Consider the following 6,546-nt stretch of genomic DNA (forward strand, 5'->3'; position numbering starts at 1 on the left):
ACAAAAGTGACATGAGAATCAGATTCCAGATGTAGACAATATATTGACAATCACCTGCAAAAAAAAAAAAATTATTTTCCAGAATGAAGGGGAAAAAAAATGGCATAACTATCACCCTTATAATGGGTCTACCATCAAAGTCTTGCTATTTCTAGAAAACCAGAGCTGCCACATTCACCAGCATTTTGACCTTAGACTGGACTTCTACTTGTTACATTCTAGTCTCTTTTGTCCAACCTGGAAGAACATTCCTGCTCCAGTAAGAAGATACATGGCTGTCACTGCAAAACTTGGATTTCACACTCTTGTAGCAACACTAGAATGAAAAAAACCCAAAATATAACAAAAAAACCACACTACACAACTAGGCCAGGGCCTGAAACTGCTCCAAAATGTTGCTGGGGTATTGCTGGGCCTCAGTTAGAGCTACCATGCACTCCCCCTTCCCTAGCATCAGTGCCCAGCAAACTAACTGGGGGGATTCAGTTTGGCAAGACATTGACAGAAGGTTTAAAGTTCAGTTCCTACAGGAAGAAAAGTGTCACGAGGATTTGCTGCAATATCCTGTAAGGCCGAGTTGAATGAGGCAAGTTTAAGTGTAACTTAAAACTCACAAGCAAGATGCAGGCCATTGGATGAAACACATTCACAACCCTGAGTCACACGGACAGGAGCCTCTGGGGAGGATCCTATGCCTTTAAGGAAGATAAGGTACTGAACTGGTAACAGAAGGAAATGGAGGAAAAAGAGGACAAGTAAGATCCTCGAGAAGAAAAGCTGATAAATTTTAAGTTTGGCAGTGAATCAAGGCCAGTGCAAGTAAAAAAGCGCACACTCGGGTGACAAAAATGCTGTGGCTATGCTTGCTTTGAAAAAACAAATACTTGCTCAGTAACATACATCATTTAACAGTTAAGACACTGCAACACAGTGTTAAAGATTCTGTGTGGTACAACAGAGGAATGAGTTCACCAAACACACTGAAATCACATGAGAAACCCCCACTGAGTCTCAGTCTAGCAGCACAAATACTCCCATCTGCTGCTGCACAGCACAGCAGCCCTCTGGACACCATCTTCTAGTTAAATAATGCAAAACAATTCTGATAAATGGGATTTTCTCTGACTGCAAGGGCAGAGCAGTGCCTTTTAAACACCCTCCAATAAAATGAAAACTGCATCAAACGCTAGCTTCAAACCTGGACTTGTGGAGAATACTTCATCTAAACAAACATCTTTCCAGCTTCCTCTGCCAGCTGACTCAGCACACAGCCAGCCAAGCTACAGAAGTTGCATCAAGCACAGAGTGGCTGGGTTAACCCCTCCTGTTTCTAAAGATCACCAGTGCAGATAGGTGGCAAGCAGGTATGCTGAATGCAATCAGGGTTCAGCTTTCTTAAGCAAGAGGTCAGCACCACTCAGCGCCAGCTGCCCTACCACAGCCCAGCAGCTTTGCTGGCACACGAGACACTAAACCACAATAAACTCAGTGCAGGGGACAGGGCACCTGGTTGCATCATCACCACCAGGCAAACTGCCATAGCCTTCCACTTTCACTGGCAAATAAGTTCCTCAATATTATTTTGGCGGGTTTAGGTCACAGTTTTAGATGACATCATATTTGTATTCACTGGGATGTGTTACAAACAGCAAGTTCGTACAAGGGAAAAGCTGCCAACTCCCTTTGCACACCTTAGTCCTGCTACCACCCAGCATTAGCTCTGCCAGCAGCCAATAACTTCTCTACACAAGAACAGTCCTCATACATCATTTCCTCTTCCCAGCAGGATACATCACATACCTGAAAGTACTCCCCTCAACCGTATTTGTGTTGTTCAGTGCATATTTCAAAGCACAGCTTCAGAGTCACTTAACAATACCAATAATTTTAATTCTTCTGCCAGGTTTTTCTTCCCACGCTGCTTATGTTCTGAATGGTTTCCAGCACCAGATTAATAAGTCCCAATTAAAAGAGGAAAGAATTAGACTTTCCTCCTTGAAGACAGCCATCTCCTCTACATAATTGGGCCACAGCAGCTCCTCTTAGACATGGACACAAGTACAACTTGCAATGTCAGCAGGCGACTGAGACTGCTCATGCTTTTGCATTTCTGCCAGTCTGAGCAAGTATCACTCTTTGAATACAATTATGAACTGAAATGGCTTTAACAGCCACTCAGAGTATTACTTTTGCTTTCCTTACCAAACCACCTCATTTTGATATTTTATACTAGACGGTGTTCCCATTATATTCTTAGCCTAGCAATACAGTAGGAATGACTCTGGATGGGTTGAGTCCCACTCTAACTATCCCAGGCAAACAGTTTCTGGGAGGGAAATGACATTATCTAGTTTCATGTTGAAGCTAATTGTTCCTACACATGCAGTTTTATTGGGCTTTTCTTCCAGAAACTCACTCCTAATGGTTAGAAATTGCCTTCTAATTTTCAGAAGAAATTAGTGGTCAGCTGATGGTGGTGTTCATGTGCCAGCATTGTCCATTAACTTATTAGTTTCTTCTCCCAGTGGTGTTTACACTGGGGCATATAGAGAAAGCAACCACTTCTCTCAGCTTTGTTCTGCTAGCTAAGTAAGCCAACTTCTCAAATGCTTCCTTATAAACAGACTGTCCTTTTCCCAAAACATCCTTTCTACAATTTTTTTAATTTCTTTTCCACACACATTATTCTAGGCAAGATCTCCCTATGGGATTTAAATATTTCCGTCTCTACCAGACATACCTGGAGCTGGAATTACCTTTTCCTGAACATATCATATTGATGGCTCAGTCTGCCTGTGATCTGATCTTATTATTCTAGATTTTATAAAGTTGACAAGCTCTTAATTTACCAAATGCCTGTGAGTCCTCAGGTATAAAACCTTACATTGGGAATTCCAGTCCATTTGGAGGCCTGCAGTCCTCATCAGCCCTTCCCATGCTAAGCTCTGGCTTTCTCCTGTACCACCCACCTTTGCATTATCAGCAAATGACATCAGTACTGGAAGAGAGGAACATCTAGAGGGAACGTTTAAGCAAGTTTAGCCACAAGACCTATTCTTGAAAATTTCAATCAATAACTTTCTTTGGACCAGCACCTTAGAAAGCTCTGCTATCAGGGGAGATTTGTATTGCCACATCCTGAAAGTCATGAAAGTGATTTTCCCTGCCCCAGGTGACTACAACTAACCAGGTCATTTTTACTGGTTTGGTGATGTGCCAGTTCAGTACTTGCAACTGCCTGCTTTAAATCAATTCATTTGACTACCTACAGCACTAACAGCCTTAAACCTAAAGGTCACAGGGCTTGCTACTGCTGCCAAAACAATAGGTGTCTTGGAACCATTTTCCCCTAAAAATTTCTCTAAACACACGAAAAGAAAAAAAATGTTTTCTAAAACTCAAACCAACCATTTTATTCTGTTTCAGAGCACTTCCATCAAAGGGAAAAGCTGGAGAAATTAACATGAGACAAAGCAGGAAGCAGACAGCTGAAACTGGGTTTTCCTAACAATAAGCTGAGTGTCACTGCAAGTCAGGTCCACAGTAAGAAATGAGAAGTCTGACCCCAAATCCAGAGTTCCAGATGGTCAAGGTGCAGACACAATCCTCTCAAGCTTTGTCCATAAGAACCACAGGAGACATCTACAAGGGAGGGCTACTTCAATAACAACTCATCTACTGCAAGTACGTTACTTTAATCAAATAGAGTAAAAAGTTCCTGCATTTAAGCCAGGCTTAATTTATTAAGTAATAAAGTAATATCCTCTTTTTCCCCCTCTCATTAAAATTAAAGCAAGATTTCTACAAAGTGGACTTTATACATCTCAAGTTCCTCAAGTCCAGTGCTGGGAACAGTAGGAGCTGCTCTCAACTAAACACAAAAGGTATGGAAGAATACAAAGATGTGTGGCTGGACAGGAAGAATTTACCAGAAATTGTCTTTTTACAAGCTAGGCTTAGGCTTTAGCACATGATGAACTGTTGCAACAGGGTCAGGAGAGGGGTATTTTGTACCAGGTACTAAGAATTTATGGTACAGCAGCATAGATGGGCTCAGCTTACACCCAGCAGCCGAGTCAGCCAGATTGTGACCTACAGCTGCTGTCAGTGGCTGACAGGATAAAACCAGAGGTCTTGCATAAATAGACATGTAGCAGTTTAACTTCAGAGTAGTAAAAGGCAGCTACACTAGAGCATATCACTCAATTATTTTAAGCCAAGTCAAACTCTGAATTCAGTTTCACCAACCTACCACACCCTTTCAAGTTCATGAACCCAGGAGAACCTTCCTACTGGATTAAGGGTCCTCACAGACCAACACCCAGCCTATCTGAGAAACATTATGTGTGACAAAACAGGCTAATCTTTGTCCTGGCAAGCCCATGCATCTTCAAACAAGCAATACCTTCAGACTTCCCACTGTAACCATCACACTGAAATGCCCCAACAGATGTTTTTCTGCCCCTACACATTTGTGCAGTCTTTCAAACTCATTTATAGCATTTACAGCAATGCACCACTCCAAAATTTGCATATGCCTTCTGTAAGACTTTGTCCTTTTGTTTCCATCTGCTAGTCAATAAAAGAAGTATTACAGATATCCAGGGAAATCAGACAAATAGTATATACTTATTTGCCCATATCCCTCACTGTTTTAGTTATGATAAAACTGTACATCAGTATAAGGGATATGAATCCAGTAGGTCTCTCTTATGATTATTTTTATGCCCTTCTCCATATTTTTAATTCTACAATATCCCTTTCAAAATGGGCATGCCCATCCTGCCTACATTTCCCATCAAAATTCTTAGTTTCAAACATCAGCTTAACGTTCCCCCTTGAGTTCTCATTTCCTTTGCCTGGAGTTTCTACCTACCTCATGCTTTTTTGACCAGTGTCTAGTAATGACACACTCATTTCAGAGACCTACTTCTGCAATAATTTTGGTATCATTCCAGAGTGGTGACAGCTTATTTAGAACCACCTCTGGAAAGTTACAAAAGTTTCCACAATTTGTACTGCTCTGCATTTGTTATTTCAGCTGCCACATTAATCCCAGTTATGTGACACTGCATCCCCTTCCTGCAGTCTGCTTCAGCTCTGCAAAACCTGAATTGCTTCATCTTCCAACACCATTTTCATAACTGCACCCCCAATAGCTTCTATAAACTCATCTAAAGAGAAGATACTTTAGGAGGGGCATCAATTAAACTAGCTTTGAAATTTTCTATATAGCTGGATCCCAACTTCAGCATTTCCCAATTATATTTAGGAAGCAGGTCTACTAAAAGATAGGAGCTCTCCCAACAAACTCTGCCTCACTGCTATTCTCAGGTCTTCAAGCCAAAACATTAATTATAAGCACACTGACAGAACAGTATAAACAAGTAATGCAATGGTTTTGATAACTTGTACACATAAATGCCTACAATAGAATTGCTTGATGTGATTAAACTAGTGGTCAGCAAGGCCCTTGCTGCCACCTGAGGAAAAAGGCCCTTCCAGGTACTTCCTGATTTGATTTTAATAGCAGTATGGGTGACTGATTTAGTTAGAAATAATGCCACTTCTACATGGCAATTAGATAAAGCAGGCAATAACAAAATAGGCAGTTCCTCAAAGCTATTAAAAGAGCTCAAGGACAGAAAAAAAAAAAAAATTATGTTTCCTTTTACCTAAGTTCCATGACAACAAGCACTGGGTCTCTCACCATTATGATGTAACAAGCAACACTAAATCCTAAATTCAAATTTACAGTACTACATGACAAGAAACAGCTATTTTTTACAATACTTTGCTTGCTTTTGCAGTCAGATAAAAACAAACAAACAAACAAACAAACTGGATAGTCAACTTCAAGCATTAGCATTTCCATACACGATCCACAGCGTGTTTTACCAACCTCTAGAGCAGGCTGGTACTTTGCTCTGTGTGAAGACTGAGTAGTTAACTACAACCTGCAACATTTTAACCCAGCTCGTTGCTGCGTGGGGCAGCAGTCCCGGGAAACAAGGTATTCCCACCTATCCCTGCTGGGTCCCAGGACCGGAGGAGAAGCCACCGGGTGTGAAGCACCAGTCACGTTCCCTCCTTGCGAAGGGCTCAGCACGTAGAAGGCGGCAAATAACACTGCTTCATGAAATCAGCTGCATCATCTACCAAAGCTCAGCATGTCACTCCTTCACTCTGCAGGCCTATTGAGCAGCTGGAAAAGGCAGCAGCCCCTGACAACCCCAGACACCCCCTCTGGCGATCTCTGCTCGCCATCCCAGCCGGCTGGACGTGGCCTCAGCCTCTTCAGGGAGCTGAAGCCTCGGACCAGAGGCAGACAGGTCAGATCACCGCTACGGAAACGTTTGGGGCAGGGCCCGGGGACCCACAGCAACGCCCAGCACCCCCGGCCACCAGAAAGGCCCGAGCAGATTGAGGCGAAAGGAGCGCGGCCCCCGCCTCACACCGCAAGGCCCGCAAGGGGCCGGCCGGGACCCCCCGTCCCCGCCCCGCAGCTCTGCCCGCCCGGGGAGCGGCCAGCGGGACCCGCACCCC

This window comes from Chaetura pelagica, unplaced genomic scaffold (genome assembly GCF_000747805.2).
Source record: "Chaetura pelagica isolate M959 unplaced genomic scaffold, ChaPel_1.0 scaffold453, whole genome shotgun sequence".
Lineage (NCBI taxonomy): Eukaryota > Metazoa > Chordata > Aves > Apodiformes > Apodidae > Chaetura > Chaetura pelagica.